Raw genomic sequence first — 18,254 nt, forward strand, 5'->3', positions numbered from 1 at the left:
GGGTGATCATATAAGTATACAGATGTATACAGTTTGCTGCAATTTTTCATAAAACAAATGAAGTGTCAAGTTATTGTTTGCTACACCTGTACTTTTCACTTAATTGCCCAACCCTGAAATAAGATTTTTCAATTTTCTGACGCTGTATATCATTCCTGTGATCTTCAGCATTGTCTTGTTACAAGAAAGTTATACATGTGTCAATACATATCTCAAAAGTTAGATTAATAGATGGGGACAAGGGAATCTTTTCTTTCTAAGTTTCCAGAGCGACTGGTAAATAACACATACATAGCTGGTAATTGTGGAATCCATGTATTCAGCTTCGTATATCTTTGAGTAAATAACGTAGCTGTAGGTGAGAACTTGGTCAACCTGACCACTTAAATTATACTGCACAATTTTTGAGCCAATTATAAGGTACCAGCATTCATAGAAACGCTAATTTCTGATAATTGGCCTGTATAATCAAGTAACACAGCCCCCTGTGTAATCAGGGATGAGCTGCCAATAATTATAGAACTGAAGGCGGTAGCAATTGTCCCTCCCATATTCACTTTGAGGGTACCAGAGGATCCTCCGGTGGGCCCAAGCTCTAACACAGTAATGAACATCTAATAAAAGTAAAAAAAAAAAATCTAATAAATGGGCCACTAAAGTCAATCAGAAGCTAAAGCTGGCCTTGGACCAAAAACCATACATACTATATATGTAGCCTGTACAACTGCACAGGTTCTCCGTAAGAAAAGAGCACAGAGACAGTTTGCAGTCTATGTCCACATCTGAACCAGATGTCCTGCATCTGCAAAGATAATTACATCAAAGGGGTTCTGCAGCTTTTTTTTATTATTGATGATCTATCCTCTGGATAGAGCATCAGCAACTGATCCGACACCCGGGAACCCCGACGATCAGCGGTTTCCCACAGGTTCAGTGACGTCACGATTAGTATCATTGGCCTGGGCGCGGCTAAGCCGCGTTCACTTCAATGGGGCTTAGACGCGCCCAGGCCAGTTATACTAGTTGTGACGTTACTGGGCCTGAGGTAGACAGCGAGAAGGCCTTAGCTCTATTGCCAGCGCCGCTGCCTTCTCAAACAGCTGATGGGAGGGGGTCCCGAGTGTCGGACCCCAGCTGATCAGATGCTGATTTACTATCCAGAGATCATCCGATGCTGATGATCTATCCCAGCATGCAATGGTTAAATTGCAATTTGTATAAAATAATGGAATTTTATCCATTACAATATAGAAAGATTAGTATATTTTAATATAGTACTGCCACCTACAGGCCTGAATTGGAATATAGCGGTAATGAGTCTAGAAGCCTAGCACAGGCTGTGGCTTATTACTTCAACAGAATGCCTACCCTGATCTCCGCCATGGGGAGCCGTTCCTGTCCAAGATGCATGTGATTTCGGCCTTTCAGATGGCGTGGTCACATTTTACCACAGCATCTTAGGGGTTAAATGTTCGCAATCGCAGACATTAGCCCCGGGTTTCTGCGACGTGAAACTATGGCATTTGCTCCGTTACAGAGTGGGCACCTTCATTAAAGACCCTTGATTCGCTGTACATGTACGGCAGATGTTGGAAAGGGGTTAAAGTGATATTATGGAATCACCAAATAACGCTTACTGTTTGTACCATGAAAAGTTATGCAGTTTACCAGCGTATGTCTAGATCAATCCGTTGCTGTCCATTATTAAGACATGCAGAGTGTTTGGGGAGAATCAGTTGCCCTTCTTCAGTTTGCATTTGCTGGCAGCACGTTCCCTATTTGTGTGGTCAGCCGACAAACTAGCAATGAATGAACATTTGTAGGAATTTTGCCTGATCATCGTCCTGTGTAAAAGGATCTATACCCCTGCCTAGAATTATTTCTATTTGTTATCAGTAAGATATGCAACATTAATATTAGAGAGCATTACCTAAGAAGACACAAGCACCTGATCCCCTCCTAGCCATAAAGCTTTGTCAACACAAATTGAATTACATTGACTTAATTTTCTAGGTTGATTTATTGATGGCCGTATACCAATATTTCAAATAGTTCTTGGAAAGAGTGATGCTCTTGAGTTAATGAGGCTAAAAGGAGATGTCTCTTAATTACTGATCAGTGGTCTTTATCATGAGTGTCTCATTAGCACCTACTGCACAGCCTAGATAACCTGTTAACAAGTACCTTATAAAATACTGATTGTTACTTCCTGATGAACAGAAAGTGACCTGAAAGATAGAGTAAAGAGCTCTCCTTTTATTTTTTACCTTTCAAGTATTATTAATAGACATTGTTACTGTAAGTCGTGGTGAACAGATCAGGTTACATAAATCGCACTAGAAAATCTCACTTTTTATCTTCATGTCAGGGTTAAAATTTTCCATAAAGAGGACCCGACAACAATGAAATACCCTTTTCCTGGAAAATGGAGGGAGGAGGTTGCAAGAAATTGTGAAAGTGTTTTTCACTATGAGGCTGCATTGTCTGGAGAAGGCTTTAAAGGGAACCTGTCACCTCGAAAAACTATCCCAAGCCGCCTGACAGTAGCCAGCAGCGTGTTTCCAACGATAATTTTCTTCCTGAAGGCCGATGCGGCTAAAGCTCAGAAAACGTTCTTTAATCCCCTGCCGGCGCGCTTCTCTAGTCATGCTTGAAGTCAAGGGGGCAGCGGCCTCCTTGCTTCAAGTCAAGATAACCATGCCCCCTTTCCTGCCCCTTCGCTGTGACTGACAGCCGGGAGTTCGGCTAGCTTTGCCGAACTCTCTGCATAAGCGCTGTCAGTCATAGCAAAGTAATACAGTAATACATTCCACTGAATGGAATAATATCTTGTCCAGATTTAATGAAACTTGTAAGCATGTATGAAGAACAAAGAATGAAGGAGGTGAAAATAGAAATACAAGATATCAAGTTAATACTCTAAAAGTTTTCAGGTATAAACAAGTGTAAAATAAAAAATGAAAGTCCTATTTATTTAGGAAAGAGGGAAAAAAAGATAATTTCATTCGCACATATTCTACCCCATAGAGAAACCAATTCCCTGCTATAGAAAAAATTATACGGAACTACTTAACGGACAAGATGACACCTTGTCTTTAAGCAGGATTGTCGGTGTGTGAAGAGGAGAGGTCGATCTCTTGGAAGTATATTAGCACAAAACAAAAAACAGAGAGGAAAACATGGTTGTCACAGAAAGGTTTTTTCAAATGTGGAGATACATGATGTGATGTTTGTAGGTTTGCAAAGAAAAACTGCTACGGTACATTCGGAAAATATCAAGTTATCAGATGTTTTATAATTAGCAATTGACACTATGTAGTGTATGGAATATGGTGCACTGCATGTCATTTATATTATGTGGGATGTGCAACAATGAAATAAAAAAAAACGCATTGCAGGACACATAAGTAATATAATTAATGAAACAGAAATTTGAGGTTCTTTGGCTTTGAACTGGTTAATTATCCAACGAGAGGGGGTGATTGGAAAAGAAAATGATTTATGAGGGAAGCATAAGGGATATCATGTTACAGGGTTTATATGGTATATATGCCATGACTAAGAACATAACTGCTCGAAACGCGTAGGTTAAATGGATGTATGCTGCTTTTTAAATTGTTGATTGTTTTTATGGACTTGGTGTGCAGGATTTAACACCAGTTTTCATACCGTTGCAATTATGGGCACAAAAATGAGTCTTAAGTTGACCATACATAGTTCATGAAAGTTTTCCGAACCTGCTAATTTGCCTAACAATGTTTAAAGGAGCCTTCTGGATTTCAACATGTCTGATCCTTTGTTCCCATGGGAGATGAGCCACTGCGAGAGGCATCTGTGAGCAGCAAATGAATGGGGCTGAGCACTATACCAAGCACAGCCGCTATACAATGTACAGCGCTGCGCTTGGCGAGCTGTGAGAAGGCCACAGCGTTCACAGGGGTTCTCAAACAGCTGATTGGTGGGGATCACGGGTGTCGGACCAATCAGATACTGATGATCTATCCAGAAGATAGGTCATCAGTTAGAAAGAGTCAGAAAATTCCTTTAACACTGTAAACAATACTGTGCGTTTTGTAATATAGTGTCTTGAGGGCATGACTAGGCGTGGATCAGGTGTGACCCCAGAGTATTTAAAGGGGTTGTCATGTAGAGAAAGTTAATACAAGGCACTTACTAATGTACTGTGATTGTCCATATTGCTTCCTTTGCTGGCTTGATTAATTTTTCCATCACATTATACACTGCTTGTTTCCATGGTTATGACCAGTAGAGGTGGCCGCGCTTGCACACTATAGGAAGAAGCGCCAGGCTTTGCATACTTCCACGGTCCAGGCCACCAGAGAGGGCGATGCTGTTTCACAAGCCCCCCGGGCAGGGTCCTCTCTCCTTCTGTACCAGTTTGTAATTCGTCTTGTCCATGCTTAGTGCAATTTTCCGTATTATGTATTTTGACCCCTTTTCATATGTACAGCGCCATGGAATGAATGACGCTTTGATAATAAATAACAATAATAATAAAATAGCGTGTAAGCACGGCCACCAATGTTATCTGGAGTGTTTCCTGTGCCGTGGTATAGAGAGTAGACAACGTGTTGTGATTTGTACATGCACAGATTTTTATTTTTATTTTTGACCTTCATAGGGACTATGGTTGTAAATGGCTGTATGTAAATTACATTTGATATAAGCAGGCACTATTTTGCTTCACTAATTGATGTAATTGTTGGTACTGATGCCTACAGCCAGATCTGTTTCCATTCCATAATTAACCGACAATTCATTTGTGCAGTTCATGTTGAGTTGAGTTTCTTTCTTTGCTTCCAGTGTGTATGAATGATGGTGTAAGACCTCGCATACGTAGAGCTGTGCAGGGCATCAGATATAATCGTGCTCAGTCACAGCAGTCGTTTTTAATATTTTTTCTGAATAATTGTTGTAAGCATTGATAATAGCCTAACCTATAAAAGGGGAGCAGTTAACTGCATGTGCAAAATTGCATATCACAGCACTCAGGAGCTTGAAGGCTGGAAATCACATCATTACCTAAATTTGCAGGACCCCAGATGGGATCTGTTGGACAATTACAGGTACATGGAGACCATTATTCACTTATCTGCCATATCTCCATTGAAACGTGAACCACTTAGTTTAGGTTCAGGCTTTTTATTTTTTGCTTTAACCCCTTAGGGACTGGGCTCATTTTCACCTTAAAGAGGACCTTTCACCGATTCTTACCCTATGAACTAAGTATACATACATGTGGAGCGGCGCCCGGGGATCTCTCTGCACTTACTATTATCCCCGGGCGCCGCTCCGTTCTCCTGCTATGTCCTCCGGTATCTCCGTTCCCTAAGTTATGGTAGGCGGAGTCTGCCCTAGCGCTGGCCAATCGCATTGCAGAGCTCACAGCCTGGGAGAAAATAACCTCCCAGGCTGTGAGCTCTGCGCTGCGATTGGCCAGCGCTAGGGCAGACTCCGCCTACCATAACTTAGGGACTGGTATCTCCGCCTACTATAACTTAGTGAGCGGAGATACCGGAGGGCATAGCAGGAGAACGGAGCGGCGCCCGGGGATAATAGTAAGTGCAGTGAGATCCCCGGGCGCCGCTCTACATATCTGTATAGTTAGTTCATAGGGTAAGAATCGGTGAAAGGTCCTCTTTAAGGACCAGGCCATTTTTTGCAAATCTCACCAGTGTCACTTTATGTGGTGATAACTTTAAAACGCTTTCACTTATGCAGGCCATTCTGAGATCGTTTTTTCGTCACATATTGTACTTCATGACATAAAATGGAGTCAAAAAAATTCATTTTTATTTTTTTTAAAAATACCAAATTTACCAAAAATGTGGAAAAATTTGCTAATTTTTAAGTTTCAATTTCACTACTTCTATAATACATACTAATTCCTACCCACCCAAAAATGACCCCATTCTAGAAACTTCACCCCTCGAGGTATTCAAAACAGTTTTTACAAACTTTGTTAACCCTTTGGAAAATAGATACAATTTCAAAATTTCACTTTTTTGGCAGATTTTCCATTTTAATAATTTTTTTCCAGTAACAAAGCAAAGGTTAACAGACAAACAAAACTCAATATTTATGCCCCTGATTCTGTAGTTTACAGAAACACCCCAATTGTGGTCGTAAACTGCTGTAACGGGCACACGGCAGGGCGCAAACGGAAAGGAATGCCATACAGTTTTTGGAAGGCAGATTTTGCTGGGCTGGTTTTTTGACACCATGTCCCATTTGAAGCCCCCCTGATGCACCCCTAGAGTAGAAACTGAGAAAAAAGTGACCCCATTTTAGAAACTACATCCCTCAAGGTATTCAAAACAGATTTTACAAACCTTGTTAACCCTTTTGGTGTTCCACAAGACTTAATGGAAAATCGAGATACAATTTCAAAATTTCACTTTTTTGGCAGATTTTCCATTTTTATATATTTTTTCCAGTTACAAAGCAAGGGTTAACAGCCAAACAAAACTCAATATTTATGGCGCTGATTCTGTAGTTTACAGAAACACCCCATATGTGGTCGTAAACTGCTGTACGGGCACACGGCAGGGCACAGAAGGAAAGCAATGCCATACGGTTTTTGGAAGGCAGATTTTGCTGGACTGTTTTTTTGACACCATGTCCCATTTGAAGCCCCCCTGATGCACCCCTAGAGTAGAAACTCCAAAAAAGTGACCCCATTTTAGAAACTACGGGATAGGGTGGCAGTTTTGTTGGTACTAGTTTAGGGTACATATGATTTTTTGTTGCTCTATATCACACTTTTTGTGAGGCAAGGTAACAAGAAATAGCTGTTTTGGCACCGTTTTTTTATTTACAACATTCATCTGACAGGTTAGATCATGTAGTATTTTTGTAGAGCAGGTTGTCACGAACGCAGCGATGCTTAATATGTATACAATTTTTTTATTTATGTAAGTTTTACACAATGATTTCATTTTTGAAACAAAACAAATCGTGTTTTAGTGTTTCCATAGTCTGAGAGCTATAGTTTTTTTTCAGTTTTTGGGCGATTACCTTGGGTAGGGTAAGATTTTTTGCGGGATGAGATGACTGTTTGATTGGCACTATTTTGGGGTGCGTATGACTTTTTGATCGCTTGCTATTACACTTTTTGTGATGTAAGGTGACAAAAAAAATCCTTTTTTTACACGTTTATTTTTATTTTATTTTTTACGGTATTCAGCTGAGGGGTCAGGTCATGTGATATTTTTATAGAGCATGTTATTACGGATGCAGCGATACCTAATATGTCTACTTTTTTTAAAATTTATTTACGTTTTACACAATGATTTCCTTTTTTAAACAAAATAAATTATGTTTTAGTGTCTCCATATTCTGAGCCGTAGTTTTTTTTTTTTTTTAGGCGATTGTCTTAGGTAGGGGCTCATGTTTTGCGGGATGAGGTGACGGTTAGATTGGTACTATTTTGGTGGGCATACGCCTTTTTGATCGCTTACTGTTGTACTTTTTGTGATGTAAGCTGACAAAAAAATGGTTTATTTAGCACAGTTTTTATTTTTTACGGTGTTCATCTGAGGTGTTAGGTAATGTGATATGTTTAAAGGGCCGGTCGATATGGACGCGGTGATACCCAATATGTCTACTTCCTATTTTTTACCAATTTTTCTTTTTACTTTATTTGAGGGAAATGACGTTGTTTTTTTACTTGAAACTTTTAATTTTCTTTGGGGGGGGACTTTTTTTTCCCACTTTTTTTTTTGTCCCACTTTAGGACTTCAACTTTTGGGGGTCTAATCCACTTTACAATGCATTCCAATACTTCTGTATTGGAATGCATTGGCTGTATGAGTAATACTGTGTGTATTACTCATACAGCTTCCTGCCTGTGAGATCCAGGGGGCTGGATCTCACAGCCTCTTCACTGGAAGGCATCCCGCTGCCTTCCATGCCATCGGGTCTCCATTACAGCCGCACGGGGACCCGATGGCACCTCCGATCGCCCGCTGCAACTCCCGTGAAAGCCGCAAACCGCAGGTCTGAATTGGGACCCCCCGAGCATTGTTTCAGGGTGCCTGCTCAATGATTTGAGCAGGCACCTTGTTCCGATCACCGCCAGCCACGCGGCGTGTGTCCTTAAGTACCAGGACATCAGGGCATACATTTATTATTTTTTTCTTGACTACCGCTCTGCCATCAGATACTCAGACCAACAAATGTAGGTATCATGCTTACTGGGGGAGATTTATCAAAACTGGTAGAAAGTAGAACTGGCTTAGTTGCCCATAGCAACTAATCAGATTCCACCTATTATTTTTCAGTGCTCCTTTGCTAAATGAAAGATGGAATCTGATCGGTTGCTATGGGCAACTAAGCCAGTTCTACTTTCTACCAGGTTATGATTGGTGGGGGTCCAACACCCAACACCCTGGCCAATCAGCTGTTTGAAGAGGATCCATAGTCGATTCGTTCAAATACTTCTATGTTAATGCTGTTTCTGTACAGCATAAATGTATTGGCTCCGTGGAAAAAAACTTTGTCTCGCTGAAGTTGCGTGAGACTTCCGTGAATCACTACGGTATTCATATCTTTGTATTTAAAAACAATTTAAAATCGGAATCCGAAGTGGGCTTTGGTACCGAGGTACCAGCAAGTACCATAACCCACTTCGGATTCCTACTTTAAATTGGACAAAATTTGGCTCCAAGGATTGATGCTTAACATCATTAACATCAAAGTATTTGAACAAATTAACTTCGGATCTATGATCTGAAGGTCGATTCACTCAAGCCTAATGGTCAGCTTTAGGCATCTTTTCCAGTCAACCAGTATCCTACAAGCACTCCAAAACAGCTGTCTATAGATTGCTCACTCGTCCTTTTGGAGGAGTCTCTGGTTTGGCTGACATGACAGCGTGGCCGGCCCATGGTGGGGATCTTACTTACCTGATCCCCACTGCTGGTTGCTGGCTCCATCACTGCCCTGCCGACTCTGCAGGTCCTGGGTCTCCTCATGTCAACATCAGTTTTTACATGGGTCACGTGACCACTACAGCCAATCACTGGCCACAGCAACAACATGTCACCTGTGCGGCACGTGACCCAGTGATGTGCTGCACGATTGATACATCAATCCAGTGATTGGCTGTAGGGGTCCTATGTCAACACATAGGGGAGACCTGGATGCTGCAGAGCTGGCGGGGTAATGATAGAACCATAATCCAGTGGCAGGGATCAGGTAAGTATGATCACCACCCTGGGTCCTGCCATGCTGTGTGGTCTGTAAAAAATACTGACTATTTTACACAAGTTACAGGACTAGGATGCTGAACTCCAGTACTTTTTCTGCCTCCTATATTTTCAGTCTTACTTCAGTTTTATCCCTTTTATTGGGTCTCATTTCGGACACAGATTGCAATCTGCGACTTGTTCCCACCAACAGGTGTCATGAATCAATCGTGAAGGGCTGAAGGACGGGGTGACCTGTATTCTGTATTAAATAGTAAATGACAAGAGGAGATAATGTTTCCTGTTATTGTTTACAGCAGAAAACTCTTCTTCCTCTTGTAATTATGTTTTGGAAACCAGAATGAGTTACTTTTTTCACAGCACGGCTCATATATTAATGAGAGTATCCGTGTGAATGCCTTCATGCATCTGGGAATCCATTTATTTCATTGGGTGTTGAAGAGCATCTGTCAGCATGATCAACCCTAATAAACCAGGCATAGTTCCAATTAGGGTTGATTGCTTTTAAAAGGATAGATGATCAGTATCTGATCTGTGGGGGTCCAACACCCAGGACCCCCACTAATCAGCTGTATTCTCACAGCTCACCAAGCACAGTGCCGTACATTGTATAGCGGCTGTGCTTGGTATTGCAGCTCAGCCCAATTCACTTGAATAGGACTGAGCTGCTCTTAGGCTATCTGACTGATGAACGTGTCGTCACTGACCTAGGAAATGCAGAGAGAATGCAGCAGCGCTCACACTCTTCTCAAACCACTGATCGTGGTGGTCCTGGATGTCAGACCTCCACCAATCAGATACTGATGACCTGTCCTGAGAAAAAAACCTTTAAGGTCCTTTTACACAGACCATTAATCAGGCTGATTATCAGGACTGAGCATTTGTATAAGCGTCTATTCCCGATAATTGGCTTGTGTAAAAGGACCCAGCAATCACCCGATGAACAAGCAAATGCTCCCTCATCGGGTGATCGTGTTGTTCTGCCGCCACCAAAAGTCTTTGTTATTGTGCAGAAGATCGTGCTGTCTAAACAGGGCTCTGCGTCCCAAAAATGATTTCTATGGGGACAAGTGGTCATTGAACATTGACCTATTAACTTCTATTTTATGAGGCCGTAAACTCTGTTTACAGAAACACTGGCCCTTTAAATAACATAGAGACCCTCAACACGTCCCATCTGGCCGCGCCAATGACAGTAGTGATATATCGGTATCATTGAACCTTGATATATGTAGTCAATTTTTGGATTGAAATTTTGGCTTGAAGTGAGAGTTATAAACACGGTTGAAAGATTGATGTTGTTATTTTACAAGGTGACACCACTATCTCACGGTTGGTTTCGGCCGGACCGTGCATGCAGAGCTGTTTATTTTGTGCTCTCTGCAAAGAGAATCAGAATATTTAGAGAGATGATTAAGTCAACTGCTCTAGCAAGTGGATTTGTTTGATTAAACATTCTGATCATTCTCCTATGTGCCACAAGAAGTCATGAAATAATGCATGGAAGCCAATAATAGAAACCATTTAATGGGAGGTTAGCAACGTCAGGCTACATAAATGGTTTATACATAAAGGTTACATATAATCTATGACATTATATATGTCGCAGGGAAATGATGAAAAGGGAGATGATCAATTCACGGAAGATAATGTTCCCCAAAGAAAGTAAGTGATTTGATCATCAAATCCCTTAACTGTTTTAGTGAAAAGTTTAATATTTTTGATCATATAATAAAAATATGAAATAATATTGTTTAGATATTAAAAGTATTTATTTAGTAAACCATGCATTAATAAATGTAGAGTAGGTAATACAATAGTCATTGAAACATAAATTATTAAAGAAACTAAGTGATTTGATCATCAAATCCCTTAACTGTTTTAGTGAAAAGTTTAATATTTTTGATAATATAATAATATGAAATAATATTGTAAGAAATAGGTACTTAAGCTGATATTTAAAAAAATAAAAAGGATATTTTTAGTGAAATTTTAAACATTTTTAGTGAATGTAATTAATAAATAATAATGTTCATTCATTTTTATTAAAACACGTTGATTTGTGGCATCTCGAGTTACAAAGTACGTTACTTTTTTTACAGGCGCATCTTTTTGTTTTACATTGTATTTTGGATTGTTCACAAGAACACTTCTTAAATCCTTGACCTCCAAATAAGGATAATTTTCCTGCAATCTCACGCAGACTTAGGTTAGTTCGGGGAACTGTTTCGGTAAATGTTGTAGTAGCTATTTGAAGAGCGTCTCTAGGTAGCCAATCTTTTTATAATTCCAACTGAGGTACCAATTTGGTATACGATTCCCACAGTGTTATTTCCATCTAATGGGCCTCTATCTACCTTTCATCATTTCCCTTAGGGATTTGATCAAATCTCAATTTTCATCATTTCCCTGCGACATATATACGACACAGCACATGCCATAGACACTGGTATACTGGCACATGCATGAAGCATAGTATCACCCTATTGATGGGGTCCTTAACCGTGATTTTGTAGTAACAAGATCACAGAGAGGCACGGAGCATTATCATCATGTTACTGCTCCGTGTCTCTGCTGTCCGGAACGGGGCTTGGCTCTCTTTCATGTAGCAGATTACCCGCACGGTATCCGCTCGTGTGAAAGACCCCTTATGTTGTAGCATATCATCATCAATTTTCAAGTAACTGAGTGGTATTTGTGGAGCCCCTTTAAATCTGCTGTCACCATATTCTTCATCCCCTTCCTCATTAGTTCTCAAGTGTGAGTAATAGATTGTAAGATCATAGATTGTAAGCTCTTGGGAGCGCCCAAATTCCTTAACTGATGACTTGTTTGGTGCTATGTAATGTATGATCCTGTTTGTATAAATAAATAAAGATTACTTTTATTATAGTAATAGTATAAGACATGTATGATTCTCATTACATAACTTTGAGAAGCCTTAAAGGGCATCTGTCAGCAGATTTTGCACCTATAAAACTGGCTGACCTGTTGCATGTGCACTTGGCAGCTAAAGGCATCTATGTTGGTCCCATGTTCCTGTGTGCCCGCATTGCTGAGAAAAATGAAGTTTTAATATATGCAAATGAGCCTCTAGGAGCAACAGGGGCGTTGCCATTACACCTAGAGGCTCTGCTCCCTCTGCAACTGCTGCGCCCTCTGCACTTTGATTGACAGAACAGGTGTGATTATGTTTTCACTGTCTGGCCCTGTCAATAAAGTGCAGATAACGTTTCTTGGAAGGTCATGTAAATGCAGCTGATAAGGCTATATTATATGTAAAAAAATATATCATATATAAATAATATAACTTATAGACATTCCTAATACAACATCTTAAAGTTTTCTTTATGTTGTATTCAAGAAGCATTTACTAAGGTCTCATTCAGACGGCAGTATGCTGTCCGCAAAAAAACGGATTGCATTCTGCATTTTTGCGGACCCATAGACTTCAATGGGGCCATGTCCTGATTTTCACTGACAAGTATAGGACATGTTTTATATGTTTTGGGGAGCCGCAGAATGGAAGAAAAGGGCCCCGTAGAAGTCAATAGGTCTACATCTAATCTGCAAAAAAATGGATCTGCATTTTTGCAGACAGCATACAGCCTTCTGAATGAGCTCTAAATATCTTGCAACTCTTGGTTGTTAAAGAGGACCTTTCAGCAGGATCAACCATATTGAGCCAGACATACTGCCTTCTAGGGTTGATACTGCTGGTGCAGTATGCCTGGCCTAATTGAGTTGATCCTGATCATCAAAACGAAACCTGGGTGGTGAAATCACGTTGTGCTAATTCCATGTGCAAATTAGAGCTTCTGTGCGCCAAGACCCTTGCTTTCCTGCATTTGCCACCCCCCCCCCCCAACCCCACCCCTCAGTGCACTGAAGCCCTAATTTGCATAGGGAATACATTTTGTTTTGACTGGACTAACACAACAGATTTTTGCCTTCCAGGTTTTGTTTAAATCAGCAGGATCAACCCTAACAAGCAGTAGGATCGATCCTGCCGTCAGGCCCTATTTAACAGTGCTTGGTGTTCCCAAATATGTAGCTGTGTCCAGTAATGAAAAAAGAAATATGTAGGCCTACATCAATATATAGAAAATATTCTGTGGGTTATGAGTAAATCTCAGTGCCTCTTGTCACAAGAGAATAAGAAGTGGGAGTAAACTTACTGCGACATTAATGGATCCGTCCTTAATCGGCTTTTATGTTAAATGTTCTGCAGCATAGAACAGAACATGACTTAAGTGGTTCGTATAAGTGTTTGTACATAGGTTTATGTGCAGAGCTGCTTGTGTCACAAGAATCCCGTAATCCAGCTATTTCTCAGCGGTGACCTTATATACCGTATTTATTGTACCAAAGTATTAGCATTTATCTGTTACACATTAAAAAAATGCAAGAAACGTAAGTTCACTGCCTCTGCCTATGGAAACCCTCTTGAGTCATGCTTTAAATCAGCATATAAAGACTCATATTTAAGGTTGTGTAATTTTTATAAGGTAGATTTTAATGAGTACTAAATGTGCTATAGGTTTGCAAAATGCATCTGGGAGATGGCAGCTGAGTTAGGGAGGGGTAATTTATGCCCATATTATATGTATGTATTTGGCCCACTGTGGTGTGGAATTACACCTAAAGAGTATATGACAGTGGTGGCGAACCTACGGCATGAGTGCCAGAGGCGGCACTCAGAGCCTTCTCTGTGGGCACTGCTACCCTGGAAAAAGTCTATGGTGTACCAATATGCCTTAGACTTTTCCTGCCAATCATCAGCGCAGAGCGCACTACGAACAGCACATGCAGCGCACTGAATGTAGGCAGAATATTATAGCTAAATGATAAAGTACATTGGAGATATACTATATTGGTGATAAATACAGCGAGTGCAGAATTATTAGGCAAGTTGTATTTTTGAGGATTAATTTTATTATTGAACAACAACCATCTTCTCAATGAACCCAAAAAACTCATTAATATCAAAGCTGAATATTTTTGGAAGTAGTTTTTAGTTTGTTTTTAGTTTTAGCTATTTTAGGGGGATATCTGTGTGTGCAGGTGGCTATTACTGTGCATAATTATTAGGCAACTTAACAAAAAACAAATATATACCCATTTCAATTATTTATTTTTACCAGTGAAACCAATATAACATCTCAACATTCACAAATATACATTTCTGACATTCAAAAACAAAACAAAAACAAATCAGTGACCAATATAGCCACCTTTCTTTGCAAGGACACTCAAAAGCCTGCCATCCATGGATTCTGTCAGTGTTTTGATCTGTTCACCATCAACATTGCGTGCAGCAGCAACCACAGCCTCCCAGACACTGTTCAGAGAGGTGTACTGTTTTCCCTCCTTGTAAATCTCACATTTGATGATGGACCACAGGTTCTCAATGGGGTTCAGATCAGGTGAACAAGGAGGCCATGTCATTAGATTTTCTTCTTTTATACCCTTTCTTGCCAGCCACGCTGTGGAGTACTTGGACGCGTTTGATGGAGCATTGTCCTGCATGAAAATCATGTTTTTCTTGAAGGATGCAGACTTCTTCCTGTACCACTGCTTGAAGAAGGTGTCTTCCAGAAACTGGCAGTAGGACTGGGAGTTGAGCTTGACTCCATCCTCAACCCGAAAAGGCCCCACAAGCTCATCTTTGATGATACCAGCCCAAACCAGTACTCCACCTCCACCTTGCTGGCGTCTGAGTCGGACTGGAGCTCTCTGCCCTTTACCAATCCAGCCACGGGCCCATCCATCTGGCCCATCAAGACTCACTCTCATTTCATCAGTCCATAAAACCTTAGAAAAATCAGTCTTGAGATATTTCTTGGCCCAGTCTTGACGTTTCAGCTTGTGTGTCTTGTTCAGTGGTGGTCGTCTTTCAGCCTTTCTTACCTTGGCCATGTCTCTGAGTATTGCACACCTTGTGCTTTTGGGCACTCCAGTGATGTTGCAGCTCTGAAATATGGCCAAACTGGTGGCAAGTGGCATCTTGGCAGCTGCACGCTTGACTTTTCTCAGTTCATGGGCAGTTATTTTGCGCCTTGGTTTTTCCACACGCTTCTTGCGACTCTGTTGACTATTTTGAATGAAACGCTTGATTGTTCGATGATCACGCTTCAGAAGCTTTGCAATTTTAAGAGTGCTGCATCCCTCTGCAAGATATCTCACTATTTTAGACTTTTCTGAGCCTGTCAAGTCCTTCTTTTGACCCATTTTGCCAAAGGAAAGGAAGTTGCCTAATAATTATGCACACCTAATATAGGGTGTTGATGTCATTAGACCACACCCCTTCTCATTACAGAGATACACATCACCTAATATGCTTAATTGGTAGTAGGCTTTCGAGCCTATACAGCTTGGAGTAAGACAACATGCATAAAGAGGATGATGTGGTCAAAATACTCATTTGCCTAATAATTCTGCACGCAGTGTAAGTGGGTTTTGCGTTGCAGTTTGGGCACTTGGTCTCTAAAAGGTTCGCCGTCACTGGTATATGATATCTCTCTGTATTGAATATTTAAACACTATAGAGAGAGAATTGTGTAATAATATGTTATAAAACTTAAAGGCTATGTACACCTTTGGGGGCAATTTTTTTTTATTATTGCATTGTACTTATTTTGAGCTAAAAATCCTTTTTTCAATTTGTCTTTATTAAAACAAATAGAATCCTTTTATTGTGTACAGGGCTGAGATGCTGTAGTAGCAGCATTTGGATTTTCTGTCTTTCCGTCATCTGGGGAGCAGACGGACTCCTTATCTCTGCTCTCTCACATTATAAACACTCATTAAAGCTCAATCCTTATCTTACTGATCTGAATGTGGCTTAAAGGGACACTGACAGGCCAAAACAGCATATATAGTTAGATATATCACATTACAGGTCTTATAGAGTCTTTTAAAAGCATATAACTATCCCCCCTGTCCACCTTATAAAGAGCGAAATATAAAGTTTTATAACCTGCTTCTTCGGTCAGCAATCTGCCCAAGGGGCGGCGTTTCATGTGAAAATGCGCCCAGCCAGCCTTCCCAACTGCCGTTTGAAGCCCCATTCATTAAAAATGTTGAGCCGTTCTGTCACAAAGGGTTAACTGATTTTTTAACTGTGTGACTGGTACCTTCACTATCACTTTGTGCTGGTCATAATAACCCTTATCTCTTAACTACTGAGAGGTTATAATCACTTATTTAAAGGGACACTGACAGGCCAAAACAGCATATATAGTTAGATATATCACATTACAGGTCTTATACAGTCTTTTAAAAGCATATAAGTATCCCCCCTGTCCACCTTATAAAGAGCGAAATATAAAATTTTATAACCTGCTTCTCCGGTCAGCAATCTGCCCAAGGGGCGGCGTTTCATGTGAAAATGCGCCCAGCCAGCCTTCCCAACTGCCGTTTGAAGCCCTGCCCAGCTCATCAATATTCACTTCGCTGGGCGGCGGCTAGAACTCTCCCCAGTCCCGATCCTGCGCAATTCAATTCTCCGGGCATCGTTCATGCCCAATCTTCTGCGCCTGCGCCCCGCCGTTAGATCGCGCCTGCGTACACACACCAGCCTGCGTCTTCGAGGCAGCTGCAGCTGCCTCGAAGACGCAGGCTGGTGTGTGTACGCAGGCGCGATCTAACGGCGGGGCGCAGGCGAGGAAGATTGGGCATGAACGATGCCCGGAGGATTGAATTGCGCAGGCGCAGGATCGGGACTGGGGAGAGTTCTAGCCGCCGCCCAGCGAAGTGAATATTGATGAGCTGGGCAGGGCTTCAAACGGCATTTTCACATGAAACGCCGCCCCTTGGGCAGATTGCTGACCGGAGAGGCAGGTTATAAAATTTTATATTTCGCTCTTTATAAGGTGGACAGGGGGGATACTTATATGCTTTTAAAAGACTGTATAAGACCTGTAATGTGATATATCTAACTATATATGCTGTTTTGGCCTGTCAGTGTCCCTTTAAATAAGTGATTATAACCTCTCAGTAGTTAAGAGATAAGGGTTATTATGACCAGCACAAAGTGATAGTGAAGGTACCAGTCACACAGTTAAAAAATCAGTTAACCCTTTGTGACAGAACGGCTCAACATTTTTAATAAAGGCAAATTGAAAATATGATTTTTAGCCAAAAATGAGTAAAATGCTATCAAACAAAAATTGCCTCCAAAGGTGTACATAGCCTTTAACTTTGTGTCACTGGATTATTTTTATTCTCAGAGGTCGTTTCTTTTGAAAATGCAGATAGCATTTGGTAACTGTGTAGGCAAAAGGTCAGTGTCACCCAAAATAGCTCCTATTCCTGGCTTGGTTGTATGAAAAAAACAACCCTAAGCCGAATATGAGCAGAGCACTCACCCTGAAAAGGGCGACCCCTGATCCGGAACAGAATACCTCCCCTTATCTTATCTGTTTTGTCCTATAAATAAATATATAAATATATATATATATATACGTTTTACGGCTCCAACTCGCGTCACTAGTCTTATACTAGCAGAGCTTTGGATAGGGGATATGTTCTTATGGTGAAGAAAGACCTTTAATTATACATATAAAATGAAAACCAGAAAAATATATCAACCAAAAATCTTTTTTGCCCAATAACACATTCAAATAAAAAATTAAGTGGGTCATTTATTAATATATCCTCCGCTGGCATTAAATGCGCCACAGTTAAGAGGAGCACGCATGTCCGTGCACTAAATCGGAAATCTACACCATCAAAGGAACAGGTGTCGATTACTGGTATAATCTTCACCAGTTTATTGGTGTAAGTTATAATAAATGCACCAGGCCAGCTTTGAAAGTCTCTGTTGTCAGCCGCAGTCATTGGAGGTATAGTCATGGTGAGTATTCTGCTGCTTCAGTGATGATGATGATATGCATTTTTCATTAATAGGAAAGAGATCTTAATATACCTTAAGAACTTGATGGCAGCTTTCCAAAATCTCCATTCACATGACCGTAGGCCGGCCATGCCCGTATTGTGGACCGCAAATAGCGAGTGCACAAT

At 40.8% G+C, this 18,254-nt stretch overlaps 1 protein-coding gene across 2 annotated transcripts in view; it reads left to right on the forward strand.

Moving 5' to 3' along the window:
* Positions 1 to 18,254, forward strand: part of FNDC3B (fibronectin type III domain containing 3B) — a 420,792-nt gene that overhangs the window by 375,604 nt on the left and 26,934 nt on the right. The gene's annotated exons all lie outside the window — the stretch shown is intronic.

The sequence above is a fragment of the Bufo bufo genome, chromosome 4, assembly GCF_905171765.1.
Source record: "Bufo bufo chromosome 4, aBufBuf1.1, whole genome shotgun sequence".
In the NCBI taxonomy this organism is placed as follows: Eukaryota; Metazoa; Chordata; class Amphibia; order Anura; family Bufonidae; genus Bufo; species Bufo bufo.